The sequence below is a fragment of the Dermacentor andersoni genome, chromosome 3, assembly GCF_023375885.2.
Source record: "Dermacentor andersoni chromosome 3, qqDerAnde1_hic_scaffold, whole genome shotgun sequence".
Taxonomy (NCBI): Eukaryota; Metazoa; Arthropoda; class Arachnida; order Ixodida; family Ixodidae; genus Dermacentor; species Dermacentor andersoni.
This window is the reverse complement of record NC_092816.1, coordinates 3,192,453-3,214,579: the sequence shown is the minus strand read 5'-3', so window position 1 is coordinate 3,214,579 and position 22,127 is coordinate 3,192,453. Positions and strand designations below refer to the sequence as shown.

The 22,127-nt window shown below is 45.2% G+C and overlaps 1 protein-coding gene across 4 annotated transcripts in view; it reads left to right on the top strand.

Annotated features, from left to right (window-relative positions):
* The window catches only part of LOC126520622 (tyrosine-protein phosphatase non-receptor type 11-like), a 248,143-nt gene that overhangs the window by 176,044 nt on the left and 49,972 nt on the right, over nucleotides 1–22,127 (top strand). The window lies entirely within an intron of this gene.

Here is a 22,127-nt window from a genome sequence, read left to right as displayed (position 1 = left end):
GGGTCGTGGCACTGTTGGTGCTTGTGCAGCACATTCAGGGTGTCTACCAACCGGGAATCCGCCATTTTCATGGCGCGACGGTGCATGCGCTCTGGCCTAGCGGATTAGTCGCAAAATGTTTTATGTTTTGAAAGGGTCGCGCGTGGCCGCCTGCCAGAAAGCCCTCCGAAAAAAAAAAAAAAAAAAGCGCTCGCACATACACTGCTGCAAACACTTGTGCCGTGTACCGTGTTGAAACTCCACTAGTAGCTCGACGTTGGTATGGTGCCGAAAACGTGTGTAGCGTAAGACTAACTCCACTTCAAAACGGAAAGCGGCCAGCTGGGCTTCATCCGAGTGGTCCGGACTACACCGTGAGCCATGTAGTTGCCGTCTTTCATTGATGGCTAGCAAATTTAATGAAAAACCCATGCATTACACGTGGGCGACAATTAAAGACATCATGTTGCTGACGAAGTCTTCTTGCACCGTGGGCTTACAGTTGCTAGTTGTAGCAGCGCGTGCCTTACTTCGCGTACTCGTTTAAAGCACGGTAACACCGGGTTGATACGAGACCAACAAGATGCTCCCGCCAACGATTGACCGTATATTCAGCACAGTGTGTCACTGAAACTATCATACCAGACCGACAACGATGCAAGCATATATAACGTAACCGACAGGCGCGAGTTCTACTGCAACGGGCTTTCCTGACGGCACCGACAAAATTAGCATGCTGACCATCGTTCGACTGAACTCCACGCAATCGGCCGTCGAATCCACAACACAATAGCGACATCTTCGCTTGTAAATATAATTAATCTCACTCAAAATGAGTCAAACATGCCTACTCATTTGAAATGCACAAGCTCAAACCCTCTCAAGCCGTGCACATGTAGCCTGAGCCAATGTTGATACTGATAAGCAAAAGTTAGGCCTAGTACCATGGAGTTCGTGCGCCCACTACTGGCAATCCTGAACTGAAATGTAAGCAGTTAGAACGAAGGAAGCTGCTTTTATAGTTCAGTTCTGGCCTTAGCGATTTGAAATCAACTACACTTCGTATCGCATATCACGTGCACAATAAGCGGCAAGTGGTGACGTAGCGCTGTGCCAACATCTGTACGTCACCATACCCGAAGGCTGCCGGTCGCATTCACTATGTAGATAGGTGGGTGTGTGCGTGTTGTTGTACTGACACATTTCTCAATTCCAAAGATTCGCTGTTTGCCTCTGCGTCAAATGGGAAACAAGACAGTGCATTCGGTATACAGCAGCATAAAAAACCGTCTCGCTCAGTTGTACCAACGGTGTCGGTGATGGCATCCGCATTTTCGCTGGAGAACACAGCCTATAAATGAGCGCTCATGTCGAGCACAGTTTGATGTAATAATGCTTTATGGCACTCACAAACTGCAAGTATGATGGAATTAAGGAAAAGCGAGAATCGGTAATAAATTAACAGCCTATAATATATGTATCTGTATCACAGTCGCCGTTTTTTAAGTGGTCCGACACTTATACTGATTCGTCTCAGGGTGGAACAACATGGCATATATGCGTAGAATGTATGCTTTGCTACGTTTTGACAATATTTCATATCAACAATGCATCTTTTCCACAATATTTGACGCTGACAATGATCTGTGGCTGTAGATGTCGATGTAAACATGTGCACTGCTTTGATGAATCCGACGCGGAAGACTGCGCTCGAAGACCTCTTGAATATGCGAAATGTCTGAGTGATGTGTAAAAAAAATACAAAAAGCGAGCTCCAATTGCCGTAATAACGGACAACAAACTCCAAGGCAGCCGTGTCGGCAAACGGAACTCAGCATGCCTTTACCGGCCACACTGTTTGCACAACAGTGCACTCAGGCCTCCTCATCCGGTAGTCAGCGAGTGCTACATGGCTTCCTGGAACGACATACAGCCCAGGAGAAGTCATTAATAATTATTCACCATCCACAAGACACACAGCCGACGCACACTCAACATGGCTGCAGGTAGGCAAATCAACCGGCAAATGCCCTGGGACCCTCCCAAAAGGTTTCCAGTGGCATGTGGCAGAGGGCAGCACGGGAAAATGAACAAGGTGAATTCTCAGGGATTTCGGCTAGTCTGGAAATACTCTGGGAAAACTTGGTGAATTTGTGCTTCTATTAGGGAAAGTTAGCTATAAGTTTATTGAAAGGGAACAAAATTAACGGTATTGCTGACTCAAATAACAGAGATGAATCGTAGCAAATCGTCTTTGACACCATGTCGTCGGCTGGAGGAGTTGTCAGATGTAATCAACGACCGACTTTCCGGACGGCTTCGCGGCACCACCACATACACCACAGAGCCAGTGTTAAGAACGTTTGAAATTTCGGACGCATGAACCCTTTGCCGTCCCATTTTTCGGACTTTTGGCCGTGAGTGCAGGTCCGAAGTGACATTAATCAAGGCCACCACCGCCATATTTTTCATTACCTCACCGCCTCTAACCGGCGCTGTGTCACGCAGATCCGCTAGCAGCCGCAGCCACCTCCGCGGCAACGCTAGGCCTAGCTTGCACCGCTATCAGCAATGACACCGACTCCGCCTTTGTGCTCTTTGTGATTGGCTTCGAAGCTCGGAAAGAACAGTGCGTCGCCTAATGCTGGTTCCCGAAAGTCATCTTCACCTCAATAAACCAATGTTACGCTGTGAAGCATGCGCTAAAGTATTGCGGGGAAGCATAACAACCATGGGAAGGGGCAATTGTCACGGGACACAGTATGTATTCCTTAGTTCTAGACACGTGCACCCGCCATCTCTTTTCAGAGTATGAGAACCGATATGCCTAATAAGTATACTGGCAGGCCTTCAGAGCGTTTTCGGATGTTCCTGTGGCACTTTGAGCCCTTAATGGCAGTAAAAGACATGCATTCTTTTTTTTTTTTTTTGAACTACCATATTTTTCGGAAGTTCTCGCAGCCCCCAGAGGATGCTTCAAATGGCCTGTGGGGCAAACGCGCGGTCGAAGAAGGAGGAGAATAGAACGGACCTACGCATTGAATGAACGGCAAAGGAGGCGTGCCGCCGCTTCTTTCAAGAAGCTTCAGCTTAAACAAACTGTTGGCTGACGCCGAGATGCAGGTGTCCCTTATCCAAACCAAAATAAACTCTTTAAAGCCGTGAAACGCAACACTGAGGCATCATGCACGGGCTGAGAGTATGTCAGGACAGTTCAGGTTGACTTACCAGCTGTTGAGAGAGATTCTCACTTGTGACAAAGTTTGGGCCTCATACCAAGGAGCTTGCTATCAGTTGATAGAAATAGCTCATATTCGAAAATATTTGCTTCAGTATGCATCTCCTTTTTATTCGTATAAACCCCTCCCGTGTTTTCTTTTTGAATAAAATAAACACCACTTTTTACTATTCAAACTGGATTAAGTTCTTTTTTCATTTAACATTTTTTTATAGAGTGACAGCATTGGCTGACATAAAACAAAGCTCTGTGTCACTCAGGGAACTTTGCAGAGGCACTCGAGGAAAACCTTGCAAACTCGGGGAATTTGGAAATGCCAACTTAAACACCCTGACATTGCATACACTTTTGAATTGAACGCTGAGATGCAGGCTCTGTTGTCTGCTTGGTTGAACACTGGTGCATGTGGCTGCTTTTTTGGTTCAGCTCTCGCTTTCTGGGGAGATCTAAAAACATTTTCACAGCACTGGGTCATGAATGTCATCACTGCCTGACATGATAGATAAAAGAAAATGATGGGGCTTTATGTGCCAAAACCACTTTCTGATTATGAGGCACGGCGTAGTGGGGGACTCCGGAGATTTCACCCACCTGGGGTTCTTTAACGTGCACCTAAATCTAAGTGCACGGGCGTTATCACATTTCGCCCCCATCGAAATGCAGCTGCCATGGCCAGGATTCGACATCATGGATAATCTAACAAGTCTGACGGGAACTGGACCGCTGTGGTAGTGCCCACAGTGAATTTCTATGTGCCGGACAATATTCTGGTTGTGTTGAAACATTATCAGAGAAGCAAGGGAGTTCAGGCATCACTAGATGCCTTCACATTACATCAATTTATTACATTATTCACATTACATTACATGAATTATTGAATTACTTGAATTACATCACATTCTGTAATTGAAATGCTGTAAGCCATGATGCCAAAAATTACCTGTAAAATGCGTAGAACCCTACTTGATACAGCATGCTCTTTCTGTGGTTGCGGTTGACGAAGGCAGTTTCGCACTTTTACATGAAAGCTTAAACAAGAAGGTGAAAAATGCTATTTCGGCAGTTTTTAGTATGTGAAAAGACATTCCTTTGACTAAGGTTAAAGCAAGAGCAATAGAATTGTGTAAAAGAATGAATCTAGAAGGTGTCTTGAAAGGCGTCAAAAAAAGCAAGGATGGTGTCTGTAAGTATTCTTTAGTGCAAACAAGATGTAGCCTTTAGGGTAATAATTGGTAGAAAGCTGTCACCTTGTACAGTAGAACCTCGTTCATACTTTTTGGGAAAAAGAAAATGCAATGAAACATACTAAGTAAGAAAACATAAAATCAGAAGTAACTAAAAAAATTTAGACTCGCCTGTGCTTGACATCTACATAATGCAAATCGTTGCACACAATGCACAAGATGCCAACGCGCATCGAGCTGGGGGGGCTTCGGTGACCCGAGACACATTTTGTTGTTTTCCTATTGCAAAGTGATTAAAGACGGGGAAGCAAAACCAAAACGAAATCGGGCTGGTGGGCGACACCGAATGCTGCCAAAGCAAAACGTGATGCTCACATCGCACCTCCTGCAGCGAGGAATGGCGGCGGGTTTTGATTATCGCCTACTAAAAGCGGGCAGTATGCAACCAATGGCACTACACGCCACGTGCTGTAAAACAGATAGGTGAAAATGCTTATCGTGATAGGTTTGGCGGCAATAGCTGTGAATGTTAGCAGTGTGTTCAATGGGGCTGGTTGGTTCATCTTTACAATAAAAACAGGAACAGCGCAACACAGGACGAGATAGTAAACAAGTGCTCTGTCCTGTTTACTCCCTCGTCCTGTGTTGCGCTGTTCCCGTTTTTACTCTAAAGCTGTGAATGCGCCGTGCGACGACTTGGGTAGGCGAATTGTGGTACCGGAATGAGAAACAGTGCACGCCGGCGTTTTCACGTGAGATGGATGGGTGGGTATTGCGGGGAAGCTGATGGAGCGGGTGGCTACTGTTTTCAATTCCATGCGCCTCGCACCTTTTCTTGTTTGCATGGGATCTAGTGGCCAGAAAACATATGATCGCGGCCTGCAGCAGGGAATGGCGGTGCGTTTGGGTTATCACCTATTAAAAGTGCTGCAGAAGTTGCGCCAGCATCTTATGCGCAATAACTTTAGACGACAAGTCCCATACTTAGGAGGTGTTGGGTGCTTTAGCCACGTGCTCGTGTTAGTCGCAGAAGCATTCAGAGAAAGCACAGGAAAAGGTTCCAGACAAGTAGCTGGTACAAGCACCACCATTAACAAGAATATTGCCATCATTCCTTAAATACATGGGTTCTCTCACAGACTCAAAATATTGCACGAAACACTGACATAAACCTTGTTTTTTTTTTCACCACCTAACAAGTTAGTAAGCCTGTGCATGAAGACAAGGGATCACTAACTCTCATATGTGAAAAAAAAAGCATAAAAACAAATTCATTGAACGTGCCTCATCTGTAGTATATCACATTCCCCTCACTTGTGGTACGAGCTACATTGGTCAAACTGGGAAATGCATAAATGATAGATTATGGGAGCACAGTAACAAAGTAAAAAATGTGGCGGCAGATGGTTTCCTTGCCCTCCATTATCAGAGATGTAACTGCCAACTGAAATTAGAAGAAGCTGTTATTATGAGCAGAAGCAAATGCGAAATGACACGCTTGGTTATGAAAGCAAGAAACATAGCATTTGGCGATGCATGTGTCAGAAATCCATCCATTTATTGCCAACAAAAGAGCTAGAATATCTTTGTGCAAGTTGAATGCATGCATTCCTTCGGTAATCAGTGTGGCTTCTGAAGTGTCTGCTTGTGATTGCTCCAGTGTTGTTTATGTTGACTGAGCAATGTACACATGTCCTTGGCGTATTGAGTGGTATAAGCATGGCTGTAGAATTTTAAATAAACCTATTGTTAGAAATTAGAGCTTTGTGTTGTCTGATGTGCCTTTCTGTGTGTCTAGTCGTTTCACCTACGCTACAACGAAGTAGAAGATGCCATACCATACCAATATCGCTACCCTCATCAACTTTGTTTGTTTTTCTCTGTTGCGGTGGGCCGTTAGTGGCCGCAGGTGACCATTTGACCATGTTATACATAACAGTAATTAAATTCTGATTTGGTTGTATTGTGTAAATTTGTACTGTATTGAAGCCCAGCTTAAAAATTATACCGAAGCCATGCACTGTGAAATTCGATGTTAGCGAAGCTTGCTGTGCTGTTTACTTCGATTGAAGATAATTAGCAGTGATGTTGACGGCAAATGTTTATTTTCTTCAATCACTTCTCCAATAGGAAAGTAATAAGTGTTACCTTGCATGCACCACTGTTTGTCTGCATAGTACACAGAACACACAGGGAGGTGTGCTTGCTTTTTGGCATTGTTGTATGCCATCGTTCATTACCTCTGAGAGGATTGAGCATTTTCATTGCCTCGCATGGCATATCGCTTCATGGCAGAAGTGTTAAGGTTTATTTTAATTATGGAGCTGTACATGCCGAAAGTACAATCTCATTATGAGGCATGCCGTAGTGGTGGACTCCGGATTAATTTTGACCTCCTTAACGTGCTTTGTTTAACAAGCACGTTAAGCTATGTACACGAGCATTTTAATGAAATAGCGTTAAGGAGCCCGCATCGCACAAAATCCGGTGTTGGCGTCCGGCGTCTGTGTTAGACGTCATTTCAGCGAAAAGAATTTTGAACCAAATTCCATACCACGCTTACCCAACCACCTGTCTACCACCAAAGTTGCTCATACCTTCTCTTTCATTCTTTACAAAGTTATTCCTCGGAATATTGAGAATGGCAGCCCACAAACAAATGTAATGGGAAAAAACACTGACAGCACATATCCTTTATGTTAGCTCTTCTAAGGCTGAAATTTTAGAAGGGCAAAGCAATAACAGGAGATCGACCCACGCAAGAGGCTGCGTTTCTACCAGAAAGCTTGCCTTCATGCATAGCATTCGCAGCCAGTGTTTCCTGGTAAACATTACGGCTACATAAGCTCAGTGTGTCTACCAACTGGGAAAACTGGAAATTCTCAGAGATTTTGAGTAGTCTGGGAAAACTCAGGGAAAACTCTGGGAATTTGCACTTCTATCAGGGAAAATTAGCTGTAATTTTATTGAAAGGGAACGAACGTCGCAGTAATGCTGGCTCGAGTAACAGAGAGGAATCATAACGAATGGTCTTTGACATTGCGTCGTTGGCTGGAGGAGTTGCCAGAGTACAGTCAACGAGCGACTTTCCGGACGGACGACTTCGCAGCACCACTAAGTACTCCATAGGGTCAATGTATAAGAACGTCTGAAATTTCGGACACAAGAACCCTTCGCCGTCCAATTTTTCGGACTTCTTGCCGTGACCGCAGGTGCGAAACGGCATTAATCAAAGCCACAACCGCCGCCATTTTGATAACTTCGCCGCCTCTAACTGGCACACTCGCACGCAGATCCGCTGGGAGCCGTAGCCACCACCGCGGCAATTCTAGGCCTAGCTGCTTCGAGGTTCGGTATTAAGCTTCTTGCCGTTCTGTGCTGTGTTTTTCATTGAAAGAATTCGCCGCTGTCAGCAATGGCACCGACACCGCCTTTGTGGTCCTTGCAATTGGCTTCAGAAAGCACGGCGTGTTGCATAATGCTGGTTCCCGAAAGTCAGCTTTGCCTCATTACAGCTGTGTTACGCTGTGAAGCATAACCAGCGCAGGAAGGAGCAATTATCACGGGTCACAGTATGTATTCCTTAATTATGCACACTTGCACGCGTCATTCCCGTCACAGTACGAGTACCGATATGCCTAATGAGTGTACTGGCAGGCCTTCATAGATTTTTCGGACGTGCCTGTGGCGATTTGAGCCACCAAGAGCTATAAAAGACATGCATTCATTTTTTCGGATGCTTTCGCAGCCCCTAGGAAGTCTGAAAAATCGGACACGGACTGTACAACTGTCCAAGAAGATGCTTCAAATAATCCGTGTGGCGAATGCGCAGCCGAAAGAGAACAAGACAAAAAATGTACACATTGAGAAATGAATGAGAAAGGAAGCATGCCGCTGCTTTCTTGAAGGAGCTTGCACTCTAAAAGCAAAGTGTTAGCTGATGCCGAGATGCAGGTGTCCGTCATCCAAGCAAAAAAAAACATGAAAACAGTGAAACGCAACACTGAGGCATTGTGCGTGGGCTCAGAGTTTGTCAGGACAGTTGAGGTTGACTTACCAGCTGTTGCAAGAGATTCTCACTTGTGATAAAGTTCAGGCCTCAAACCAATTAGCTTGCTATCATTTGATAGAAATAGCTCATATTACAATATATTCTGTATGCATCTCTTTCTTATTCGTATTTGAGAATGTTCGACTCAATTTGCGATGGGTTTTACTATTTCTTTCGAAGATATTTTATTCGCTGTGCATATTACATAACCCCTCCCTTCTGTTTTCTTTTTTGAATAAAATAAACACTATCCCTTACTATTCAAACGGGATTAAGTTGTTTCTTTATTTTTTAACTTGCTTACTAGAGAGTGGCACCATTGGGTGACATGATACAGGGAGCTTGTCTTGACATAAAACAAAGTTCTGTGCACTCAGGGAATATTGCAAAGGCACTCAGGGAAAACCTGGAAAACTCGGGGGATTTGGAAATGTCAACTTGGTAGACACCCTGAAGCTGCAGTTGCCGGGAAGCATGAAAAGCAGTAAGGTGTCTTTGAACACTATCGTGTTGTTCCACTCCTGAAGGCGAAGCTTAAGCGTCCCCCAAATTTTTTTGTATTTCGCTCCAGTCGAAATATAGCTGCCATTGTCGGGATCGAACCTGCAACCTCGAGCAATGCCATTGCTGCAAAGCTATCGCTGCTGGCCCAGAAGTGTTGATTTTGACATGCTGCCACTTCTGTAGTGTCACCTACACCCTGCGTCAGCTATCCACTTGACAAATTTGCAGGGTGTTTGTTTTTCAGAAATAGCAGAAACGTGCCGTACTGTGCCTTCAGTGTGCCCGCAGCCGCTATAGTGTCTGTAGGCACTGGGCGGCTGTCGTAAGGCGCCAGCGACGTGCTGGTGAACGGTGCCGCCAACAGCAGCAGTCGTAGCATTGGCATGTGAAGCAGACGATGGGACGAAGGCGCTCCTGGTACTTCCAGTGATATTGCACTGCGGGTTTCAAAGTCTGACATACCAGAGAATGCATTTTCGTGTGCCTGCTTTTCAGAAAGGTCGCCACTTGTACGAGGCAGGCCACGTTCATGGCAATGGGTAATATATAAAGTAGAAAACCAGTGGAAATTGCAGTGCTAATGCACCCTGCGAACAAAGCTCACAGCAGCATGCTAAGACGTGGAACTCCAGCAATTATATTCCAGTTGTTATTTTGCTGTGCACATTAACATTTCCACGTATTTTATCATGTAAATAGGGGAAGAGCACAAAAATTATTAACAAGTAAAAGGACACCTACATCACCCTTTTTGTTCTTTGAGCTGCTTTGTCAATCACACATATGTGTCCGTAAGTTCCCGTTCTCTATCCGTTGTAATTTTTATCTTTGCAATGCTCTGTCATTCTTAATGTCTTAGAAACTAGCTCAACCTTTGGTCATGGTGTATTTCACGCAGCTTAGCGCGACGAGAGCCGTCGGTGGTGGTGAGTGCGAACATGCCTCTGCGTTTGCATTCTCTGTCGGTGCACAGCAAACATTCATGTGCTGGACGCAACCAGAGTTGGGAAGCGAAAGGAAGGAAAATGTACCCTGAAAGGAAGACTGACACACTGATAAGACAGTAAAATGACGACTACAAATCTGAGTGTTCGCCTTCCGTGCCCAAGCTCCGGAGCCATTACACCTATGGAAACGAAGACAGGCAATTCTCATGGGACATTAAGCTGTTGCGTATGAACGATTCCTTTATAAATGTTAGAATTAGGTCATAACAAAGCAGAATCAGAAATGTGGAGTGCTCAGTGATGAAACAAATTCTCTGAGCCCCCAGATGCCGTCGTTTTTTGCACCACAGGTGGTCGTCATGGGACCAAATGCAGTCTCAATGCGTCACAAAGGTTCTCACATTCACTGTATACCATGATGCATCAACTCAGTGTCCCGAGCACTTTCAGTCGGTTCAAGAATCACTGCCAACCGTATGCTTCAAGTATTGCATTTCAATTGCTGAGCACTGTATGTACTGTTGCCTCCACGCCGTGCATATGTAATCTTTCTGCCGTTTTATCTGGTGAGGCTGCAATTAAATATATTGAAATTAATGGCATGGCCAGCTTCAGCCATGTTTCAGTAACTGTTCATGCATTGAAAAACGCACATTGTTTGATAAGATTAGGTTTCACATGGTATTTCGGCAACGCAAAGCATAAGAAATGACGGAACATATTAAAGGGGCCCTGAACTACTTTTTATCGAAGTGAAGAAAGACAGCATATTTAGCGCCAGCAAACAAGGACGGAAGGGAGACGACAACACAATGCGCTAACTTCAACAACTTGATTTTTAGGAAGTACACCTATATAACCCATGCACAGTGGCGCCACCTCATCCAAATCTTATCCATCCAAAAAAGCCGTCTCCTTATCTAACAGGTCGATTGAAGGGGCACTAACACACGTGTCTCTATTCCGCCAGATAGCCTGCGCTTCAATGATCTCTCGCACGTCTTTATCTTTGTGCTTTGCAAGAACCCGACAGGATTCATAGACCGGCGCACAGCCGCATTCTTGACAGTGGGTTGACAGATGACCGATTTGCTTATTTTTCACAGTTTGGCAATGTTCCCGTAATCGGTCATTAAGACATCTCCCTGTCTGTCCGATGTATTTCTTCCCACAGGACAGCGGAAGCTCATATACAACACTTTCTGCGCATCCCACTGGCGCTTTCCAATGATTCGTAGAGCACCCGGCAGCTGGCTTACGGTACGGGTCTGTCAATCGACATATTTTTGCCAGCTTTTCTGGTGCGGAAAAGACCACTTTTGTGTCCACCCGGCTAGCCATTTTCTTAAGTTTATGTGCGGTTCTATGCAGGTAGGGCACTACCGCTACCTTCCTTCTACGCTCCGTCCTTTGATTTGCCGTGTCCTGAATTGTGCTATCCGACCTGCACCTTTTTAGCAGCCCCTCGACGACCGAAACTTGCACTGATTCCGGAAACCGTGCTGCTGATAGCCTTCCCGATTGATCCATAAGGCTCGTATAGATCTTGTGGTGGCAAGACTTCTTTAGAGCATTTCCAAAGCATAAGTTGGCAATGCTCCTCTTGACGAGCTTCGAGTGGGCTGACCTATATGATAACAGGGGCTTATTAGCTCTAGGTTTATACTCCCAACACGTGTGCCGTTCCATGAACTCGAGCTGAATGTCTAGGAAGCGCAGCACGTTATTGGAGGGCTCTTCAATCGTGAGAGTAAGTGGGCTAAGGCCTGCAGAAAATACTTCGTAAAGCTCGCCTACCGTAAAACGTGCGTCAGGTTCAAAAAGAACGAGATAGTCGTCAACGTATCTGACAACTTTAACCACCCTGTGCTCCGACAAGGTACGGGACAGGATTCTGTTGTGGTGAGCTAGAAAGATGTCACTTAGTATGGGCGCCAAACATGAACCGATGCAAACCCCTTGCTTTTGAATGAATATGTCGTCGTTCCATGCTGCATATGTAGAGTGAAGGTAGCAACTAAGCATGTCTAAAAAGTCTTGAACGGACAAACCGGCTGAATTTTGGAACGGTACCACGCCATACTCGTCTATGCACTCTTCTACACAAGTAATTAGTTTCTTTTGAGGCAAGGAGTAGTACAAGTCCTTTATGTCAAAGGAGCAAGCTGATAAGCTTTTGTCAGAATTTCTTTTCAGGAAATCTACGATTTCTGCAGAGCCCCTAACCAAAAATGGGTCGTCAATATTAAGAATTCGCAGCTTATCTTGCAAGAAAAGAGCGAACTTTTTCTGCCAAGAACCTGTTTCTGAAACTATTACCCTTAATGGGTAATCGGGTTTGTGCGTCTTCGCACTAAACATAATTTGAAGGCAACCAGACTTTGCGTTGTCAATTTCACGAACCAAGTGACTAAGGTCTGCCTTCTTACAAAGACGCTTCGCTTCTAGCTTGATTTTTCGGAGAGACACATTACTACACTGGTCGAACACAGAGGCAATCGCAGAGCAGGCTTTCGTATTAAAATCACCTTCCTTGAGGACAACAAAGCCACCTTCCTTGTCCGCTGGCAAAACACACAGACCATTTTGCCTCAAAAACGAAGTTGCGCGCTTAACCGGTACACGTGAGACCATCGGTTTGTTGCGCGAAACCACATCGACCCCTTCAGAGATACATCGACTCACTTCACCTTGTGGGGCGCACTTTGAAATCCTTCGCACAATGCTCAGAAGTTCCGGTGCGCTCAACCTTGGTTCTACGGCGAACTTGGGGCCAAGTTCAAGAACACCTTCAACGTAGTCTGGAAGACTAACCTCGCCGAAGGTCCTGACGCCACAAGGTCCGGCAGGTTTCTTCTTAGGGATGCTGTCACGCAGGCCGGGTAAGGTCCTCTGCCACAGAAATTCCGTGCCGCTACTGATGATCGCCAGGAAGTCGGTCCACTTCCTGCAGGCACCCTGTTGTTTCCCTGGAGCGCCCAGCGTCGCTCTCAGCAAACCTTTCACCACCCTCGCTTGCCTTTGCCACTCACTTCTCATTATCTTGAGGACTCTGATGCCATGGCCAACGGAAGGAGCAAGGCCACCAAACAACCGCAGGACTTCGTTGGGCAAATGTTTGCAGCGAATGTAGAAGGAAAGTGACCGAGCTTGGCAATTGGCGTAGATCGGGAAGGCTATCAATCGGGAAGGCTATCAGCAGCAGGGTTTCCGGAATCAGTGCAAGTTTCGGTCGTCGAGGGGCTGCTAAAAAGGTGCAGGTCGGATAGCACAATTCAGGACACGGCAAATCAAAGGACGGAGCGTAGAAGGAAGGTAGCGGTAGTGCCCTACCTGCATAGAACCGCACATAAACTTAAGAAAATGGCTAGCCGGGTGGACACAAAAGTGGTCTTTTCCGCACCAGAAAAGCTGGCAAAAATATGTCGATTGACAGACCCGTACCGTAAGCCAGCTGCCGGGTGCTCTACGAATCATCGGAAAGCGCCAGTGGGATGCGCAGAAAGTGTTGTATATGAGCTTCCGCTGTCCTGTGGGAAGAAATACATCGGACAGACAGGGAGATGTCTTAATGACCGATTACGGGAACATTGCCAAACTGTGAAAAATAAGCAAATCGGTCATCTGTCAACCCACTGTCAAGAATGCGGCTGTGCGCCGGTCTATGAATCCTGTCGGGTTCTTGCAAAGCACAAAGATAAAGACGTGCGAGAGATCATTGAAGCGCAGACTATCTGGCGGAATAGAGACACGTGTGTTAGTGCCCCTTCAATCGACCTGTTAGATAAGGAGACGGCTTTTTTGGATGGATAAGATTTGGATGAGGTGGCGCCACTGTGCATGGTTTATATAGGTGTACTTCCTAAAAATCAAGTTGTTGAAGTTAGCGCATTGTGTTGTCGTCTCCCTTCCGTCCTTGTTTGCTGGCGCTAAATATGCTTTCAATTTACCAACACGCCCAACAAATGGCAATGAAGAAAGACATTTGAACTGAAAATAGGCTATTTCAGAACCACTTTGCCGCAAAAGCTACTTCAATTCGTTCAGCAGAAGCGGAGTTGTCGGCAATCAAACACGGCCTCGGCTGTGCTCCCCTTCCTCCTCCAATGCCTGGCACTGCAAAGGCTACGGCGGAGACGTCACCGTGGCGCGCAGTTAAAATTTCCGACTTGGTGCCTGTGCCGTGCTAAACGTAAGCCAAATGTGGCTGTCCTCAGAGAGCTGCAGTGGGCTTAGCCACTGGACTCGTGGCAGCACCTCGCAGCGGCCGCGGTGTAGTCGAGCGCAGCGACCGATAGCAGCCGCGTATTGGAGTGTGATTTATGACGAAATAGAGCACACAGAAAAGAGCGAGGAGCATGGGGTTTTTTAAACGAGAGCGTTTGAGAAAAAGATGACTTCGCACTCCACTTGCAACTCCACAGACCCTTTACGACAGCAGAATTTGGCTGAGATGTTCACAACAGCGTATGCTACCCGCAGACTATGTTATTTCACCAAGCCCGAGTGGTGGTTCAGGGCCCCTTTAAGTTAATGTAACTGGCAGCAGTGCCTATTGCGCCCGGCTCGGCCTTCCCATGCCATTACATATGCCAAGCCGCCACCTGAAGGTGCCACCGGTCCAAACTCATCCTGTGAGTGGTGCCCATAGTGGTAGCGTTTCTTGCCTTCTTACATCACCTTCGCCCCCCCCCCCCCCCTCGTCCCCCACCCCCGCTTGTATGGGAGCTGCAAGCGAAGAGTGGCTAGGTTGTTATTCCCTCGTTTCGCAACTGTTTACCGAAACCGCAGTCGCTGTCAACGCGATTATGAATAGCGACTATGTAGTTGTTATTGTTATAGTAATTATATGGACACTCGAGGGGCATTTTTGCCATCCGTACTGTTCCGTATAAAGTCCAAGGGTGATAATACCGTCACCACGCATTGTATGCTGTATGTGGGAGTGAAAGCGCGAGAAAAACCAGCGATTGCGGCTCAATCTGCCGCGCGTGAAGGAGAAAGCGGAGAGAAAATGCGCTGTCTTCCGTCGAACGAAAGGCCATGGGACGTTGTGCTCCGGTTGCAACTGTGCACTTCGCGACCTAAGGGTAACGGATGATGGCGCCTCAATCTCACACCAGAAATATGGAAGAACATGGGGAGGCAGCGTGGGAGGAGGACGGGGAGGGGGGAGGCAGCTTCGACTTCACCAAGTGTATACTTTGCACAGTCGCAGGCAACGTATCTTGAAAGGGCAGATGGCTCATGCCTTTGTGTGCTCTGTGTTCTAGCCGCTCTTGCGTCGAATTGATATACCAAACGAAGTTCACTTTGCTCGTTGCTGCTGTCATGCTTGCTCACACCAGCGTCCAGCGTTTTGCAGCGAGTGTCCGTGCTCATCGAGTGTGGAGTGTTCATATTTGCTTCTGCACGCTGACACCATGCTTCATTCAGTTAGTAAGCGAATGTTTACAAATTCATAATACTGACAAAACTACTATCCTTACTTTCTATAGCTGTGTAGTAACTTGCTATCGCAATCGATGCTTCGCCTTTCGGGCAAAACTGCGACTACATTTTGGCACATGGCCGATGTGTGCACAGAGTCGGAACAAAACTACTGCTTGCCGCAACTGCTGCAGACGAAACTGCGGTCGCTATCGACTTGATTATGAATGGCAACTATGCAGTTAAGGCGAAAGCCTTAGGCATCTATGTTGGCAGTGCTCTTGGTGAAACTGCGCCATGACAATGAATGGCCGACGCCACAATGAGTCAAAACGCGTCAAAAAATAGTCAAGTTGATGCCACATTTCTCAGGGAGGTTCCTGTAAATAAAGTAAATTAGCTTTGAGAAGAAAAGTTTGTGCATTTCGGTTTGGGTGAGAATTGAACCTGAGCCTCCGGAGTGCGAGATGAGCACGCTTCCCCGAAGCAATGGTTCCTTTTATTTTACATGGTATTTATTACAATAAATGATGTACGTACAGGAATTACTTACAATATTGTGAGCACCATATGGTCATTACCAATGACAAGTCACTGAGCAGTACATACAAAGAAAACGTCACACAATGCAACATCTTCCATCACAACAAAAACTTGAAAGAACTTAAACTATAATGAAAAGTTGATACCAATCGGGCTGGTATTTTTTACTTCTCCACGGTTCTGGCTGACTAAAGGTGTGCCCAGTGCTTGCCTGATAGTACACGTCACGTCGCAGACATGTCGCTGACTAGTGCATGCGTCGTTGGCCGGCGCACGTGATGGTGTGGAGGAGGTGACTCCACGTCATGAGTGTACAAAATGAGCACGTTGATGACGTTCCGAGGTGTGCAAACAGTATAATGCTTTCGCATTCCCACACGTAAAGAGTCTCAAGTGTCTGCCGAGTTATAAGTTTATTGATTGCTGTCGCCCCATGTGTTGCGCAGAAAAGCGGGCGCACGCGTTCTGCACATTGACGTTACAGTCGGAGCGGTGGCAGTAGCGAGCGATGGAGGAGCGTGCGCTCTGTTGTGGATCGCGAGGACAGCCGCGCAGGTACGCCACTGCAGAAGAAGCACGTGCCGCTGTGCCTTAGTTAGGAGGTCGCCTTAGTGCCACTCATGTACTTCCCATTGCGGCTCGTTATGTCTTAAAAGAAGTCTAGTCCCTATTGTGCAACCTAATGTCGTAAAAAAAAAAGTAATCCCGATTGTATAACTTCGTGTGTTACCTAATGTGCAGCAACCTTTCACCTTCTTGTGTTACAAGAGTAACACCTGCCGCCATTTTACAGCGAAGCTATTAATGGCTAGGGTTCTATGCATTTTTTGTCTCTGTCAACAAATCTGTCAACAACAAAGCGCGTTCATTGTCTTCTACCACGACTGTTGTTGACATCACTCGGTGTAAGCATGCAAACGCGCTCGTGCCATGACGCGTGCGTTCTTCGTCATCATCTTCCACAGCTTGCTGCGATGCCGCTCATCATGCTAGCATTTCCATACTGTGCCCCTCCCTCTGCGAAGGCGCTCACGGCACTGGCCCACTGCCAGTTGGGGCAGTGATTTCAGTCTGAAATTTCTTGGCTCAGTATATTGTGAAATAAAAACACGAATGTATATAACAAATGTATAAGATGAATCATCATCATTACCAGCCTGGTTACGCCCACTGCAGGGCAAAGGCTTCTCCCATGCTTCAACTACCCCGGTCATGTACTAATTGTGGCCATGTCGTCCTTGTAAACTTCTTAATCTCATCCGCCCACCTAACTTTCTGCCGACCCCTGCTACGCTTTCCTTCCCTTGGAATCCAGTCCGTAACCCTTAATGACCATCGGTTATCTTCCCTCCTCATTACATGTCCTGCTCATGCCCATTTCTTTTTCTTGATTTCAACTAAGATGTCATTAACTCGCGTTTGTTTCCTCACCCAATCTGCTTTTTTCTTATCCCTTAACATTACACCCATCATTCTTCTTTCCATAGATTGTTGCGTCGTCCTCAATTTAAGTAGAACCCTTTTCGTAAGCCTCCAGGTTTCTGCCCCGTACGTGAATACTGGTAAGACACAGCTGTTGTACACTTTTCTCTTGAGGGATAATGGCAACCTGCTGTTGATGATCTCAGAATGCCTGCCAAACGCACCCCAGCCCATTCTTATTCTGATTATTTCAGTCTCATGATCCAGATCCGCGGTCACTACCTGCCCTAAGCAGATGTATTCCCTTACCACTTACAGTGCCTCGCTACTTTCGAGACTGTTAAAGGTTACTTTAGTTTTCTGCAGATGAATTTTTAGACCCACCCTTCTGCTTTGCCTCTCCAGGTCAGTGAGCATGGATTGCAATTGGTCCCCTGAGTTACTAAGCAAGGCAATATCATCAGCGAATCGCAAATTACTAAGGTATTCTCCTTAGTAGAACTCCTGTAGAACTTCATGATTTGTTTAAGCGGTTTTTGCTGTTGTATTCGAACATTCACAATGCTTTTTCTGCCCTTTTGCTCATACTTTCTGGAGACGTGGAACCAAATCCTGGTCCAATGTCCAAAACTGAAGCTGATGCATTTGCCCAGGCTCTAGAATCTATTAGAAAGCTTGAAAATGGTCACGCTGCTTTAATCGCCGAACTTAAGGAGACTAAAGGAAAGCAAGAGGCAGCTGAAAACGAAATCAAGCTGCTCAGTGCAAAAATCATAAAATTAGAATCCGCCACTTCTTCGCATTCCAGAGCCGAAGCCGGGACAAATTCTGATGCTATAAGCAACGTTTCCGAGCATTTGGCAGCCATATCTTCAAGGTGTAATGACACTGAAAATAGACTACGCCGCTCGAATCTCTTGTTTTTTGGAATAGATGATGATCCCAAAGAAGATTGGGCTGCGTCCGAGCAAAAAATTATCAAGTTTTGCTCAGAAAAACTTGGCGTCAACACGACAGCTCAACAATTCGAGCGCGTGCACCGTTTGGGCAAACATTCGCAAGAAAAACGCAGGCCAATCATAGCAAGGGTCACTTTTTTCAAGGACAAAGAGCGTATCTTGGCTTCAGCACCTAAACTTAAGGGATCGACGTTTTCAATCCGCGAGGATTTTTCTCCCGCAACGCGACAAGCGAGGCGGAAATTAATTAGCTTTGCCAGGAATAATAACAAGGCATTTAGGTTGCATGTCGACCGAATGCGCATAGACTCTGAGACGTACACCTACGATGTTTCAACCGATGCAGTTGTCATGGTCAACAGATAGCTCCGGCACAATACGCATGTGCGCAATCACCATAAACCAAATCAAACGTTTACTTCTTCATCCTTATCATTATCGTTTGCTAACATCCGTAGTATTATGTCAAAGCGCGATCTTGTTGCTTCTTTTCTGGACGATTGCAATTCGGATGCTCTTGCTTTTACCGAAACCTGGTTAAGCCCTGAAATAACTGACAACGAAATTTTCCCCGGTAACACAACCTACAACATATACAGGCGAGACCGAGATAAGAAAAGAGGGGGCGGTGTGATGATAGCAATTAAAAAGAATATCACATCATTTGTTGTTCAAACCCGTACTAACCTCGAAATCATTTGGGTAGCCTGCTCTGTATCCACCGTGAAGGTACTGCTCGGTAATTGTTACCGTGCGCCGGATTCTGATTTTTCCTTCGTAACTGCATTACATGACAGTATTAATGAGGTAACTGCTCTGTATCAGGCAGATGTAATGTACCTACTCGGAGATTTCAATCTTCCTTCAATCGACTGGGTTAATCTATCCTCTTCGTGTCATATGTGCACAAGCTTTATTTCCTTAACATTAGATTTTAACCTATTTCAAGTAGTTAATCAACCGACTCGTAATTCCAATCTTTTGGATCTCATTTTAACAACAGCTCCAGAAACTGTCACACATATAACTTACTTAGATGGATTCAGTGATCACCGGCTACTCCAAGTGACCATCGATATTCCGTGCGCGTCCACCGGTTCCATAACAAAGCTAATTAGAGACTACAATAAAGGTAATTATGATATCATCAATTTAGAACTAAACAACTTTTTTGTTGCTGTATTGGAGCCATCCTTTTACAGCAGATCTGTCAACGAAAATTGGGTTCTGTTCAGAGATAAGTTGTCTACATTGATTGAAAAGCACGTTCCTCTTGTTACTATAACTAACGATAATTCCAACCCATGGTTTACTAAAACTCTTCACAGAATGAGAAACAAGAAAAAACGCCTATATGAAAATGCAAAGCGTGGACAAACAACATTGGCTTGGGATAAATACAAAAGCTATCTAAAAGAGTACTGCACAGCTTTATTGGTCGCCAAGAATAAATATTTTTCAATAGACTTACCGGGAATTCTTACAAGCAATCCAAGAAAATTCTGGAACATAGTTAACCCTAGTAATAAAGGCAGTAATATTTCATTGCAGGATAAAAACAACACACCTATTCCTGACAGTCAATGTCCGACAGTATTCAACTCATTTTTCACATCCATCTTTACAAGAGAAGATAGTTGTAACATACCTTTTGTTCCCGAGTTTGATTTCCAGTACATGTCACCCATCACTATCACTCTAAAAGGCGTAGTCGATCTTATAGATAACCTTAAAATGTCTTCATCCTCTGGTATAGATGGTATAAATTCTAAAATACTAAAAAACACAATACTAGTATCAAGCAAAATTCTGCTACACCTTTTTAACCAATCGCTTACAACTGGTATGCTTCCTACAGACTGGAAGATAGCAAAAGTAGTTCCTGTCTTTAAGAAAGGTAACAAGAGTTCTAGTGATAATTACCGTCCTATATCACTAACATGCATTTGCTGCAAAATGTTGGAACACATTATCGCATCCCATATATATTCTCATCTTGAATGTAATAACTTTTTTTACCCGAAACAGCATGGTTTCCGAAAAGGATTTTCTTGCGAAACCCAACTACTAGAATTCACGTCAGACTTACACTTTGATATGAACAGTAACAAACAAATTGACTGCATCTTTTTAGATTTCTCGAAAGCATTCGATCGCGTAGCCCATAGTCGCCTGATATCAAAGCTCTCAGCAATTAAACTCGACTCACTAACCCTATCATGGATTCGTAACTTTCTTACTAATCGCGAACAGTTCACTGTTGTTGCTAACTTTTCCTCTGGGCTCTCTGACGTCACCTCTGGTGTACCTCAAGGCAGTGTACTTGGTCCTCTTCTCTTTTTAATTTACATTAACGACTTACCTAACAATATGTCATCTTCTGTACGATTATTTGCTGACGACTGCATTGTATACCGTTCGATTAACTGTCCCTCTGACCACGCGGCACTCCAAGATGATCTTGCACATATCAGTGATTGGTGTGCTACGTGGCTCATGTCCCTAAACGTGTCGAAGTGCAAAGTAGTTTCCTTTTCTCGAAAAGCTGTTAACTCTCACTTTTCTTATCATCTTGATTCTAACATAGTTGACCACACCACAGAATATAAGTACTTAGGAGTGCTCCTTACACACAATCTTTCATGGACTAAACACATCACCTCCATTTCAGCTAACGCCTCCAGATCATTGGGATATCTGCGCCGCAACATAAGAAGTGCGCCTTCACCGCTACGAAAACTAGCTTACGTATCTATTGTACGGCCACAAATTGAGTACGCCTCTTGTATATGGTCTCCTCATCAAAATTACCTCATCGAACTCCTGGAGAGCATCCAGAATAGAGCGAGCCGTTTCATTTCTAAAAATTATAGTAACCAGTCAAGTGTAACCCAAATAAAAATCGATCTTTCGTTGCAACCACTAACTACTCGCCGTGATATTTCCCTTCTATTATTATTTCATAGATTTGTTCACACAGTTGGCCTAACATTATCAAACCTGAAGAAAGCATCCTCGACGTCACAACGACTGAACAATCAGTTCAGCTACACCCGAATTTATGGCAACACGCACGCTTTTAATTTTTCAGCTTTGCCCCGTGCGGTCCGCTTATGGAACGCACTGCCAGATACCATTGCATGCCAAACTAAACACACTGCATTTCGCAATCTACTAACCAATCAATATGCCGTTTCAACCGTCTAAACGTGTCATGTCTTTTGTAATTTTCTTACATTTTTCCTGCAATGTTAAAGAATTTCAGTGCTCCCATTTTTTTTTTTTTTTACTATACTTACTACTGTATAACATGCAAAAACGTTTACGATGTTATTATGCTATTATGTTATTGGTTACCATTTATTGTTATTGCTCTACATATTGTATTTGCTAACGTATTAATTTTCCATGTTCTGTTGCTGATGTTTATTTCTTTCCCGACTCCATACTAATATGTTACCGTATTTCCCCCCTTACACTATGCCTTCTCGAAGGCCTGTAAGGTACATGTAAATAAATAAATAAACTCTATAGGGGTATTACTCAAGTTCGCGCGTGCGCACCTGACCCTTCTCTGGATCGCACAGCGCCAGCGGAGCGGCAGTCGCTCCCTAGCACTTTCGCAGCAGCCCTAACAGTCAGAGCTGTGACCCCTAACCCGCGGTTCGCAGTGAGTTGCGACCACGGCGGGTTCAGGCCAGGGGGGACAGGGTGAGTCTCGACCTAAGGTGTTTATTCACCTTAGCGTACAAATATATACCAACTGGCAACAACAGCAACAACACATACAAATACAACACAAAACAAAACCACAGCGGCGGAGCGTTCCGCACGTCTGGGGCGAAATACCGCACAATGTGGGAACCACAA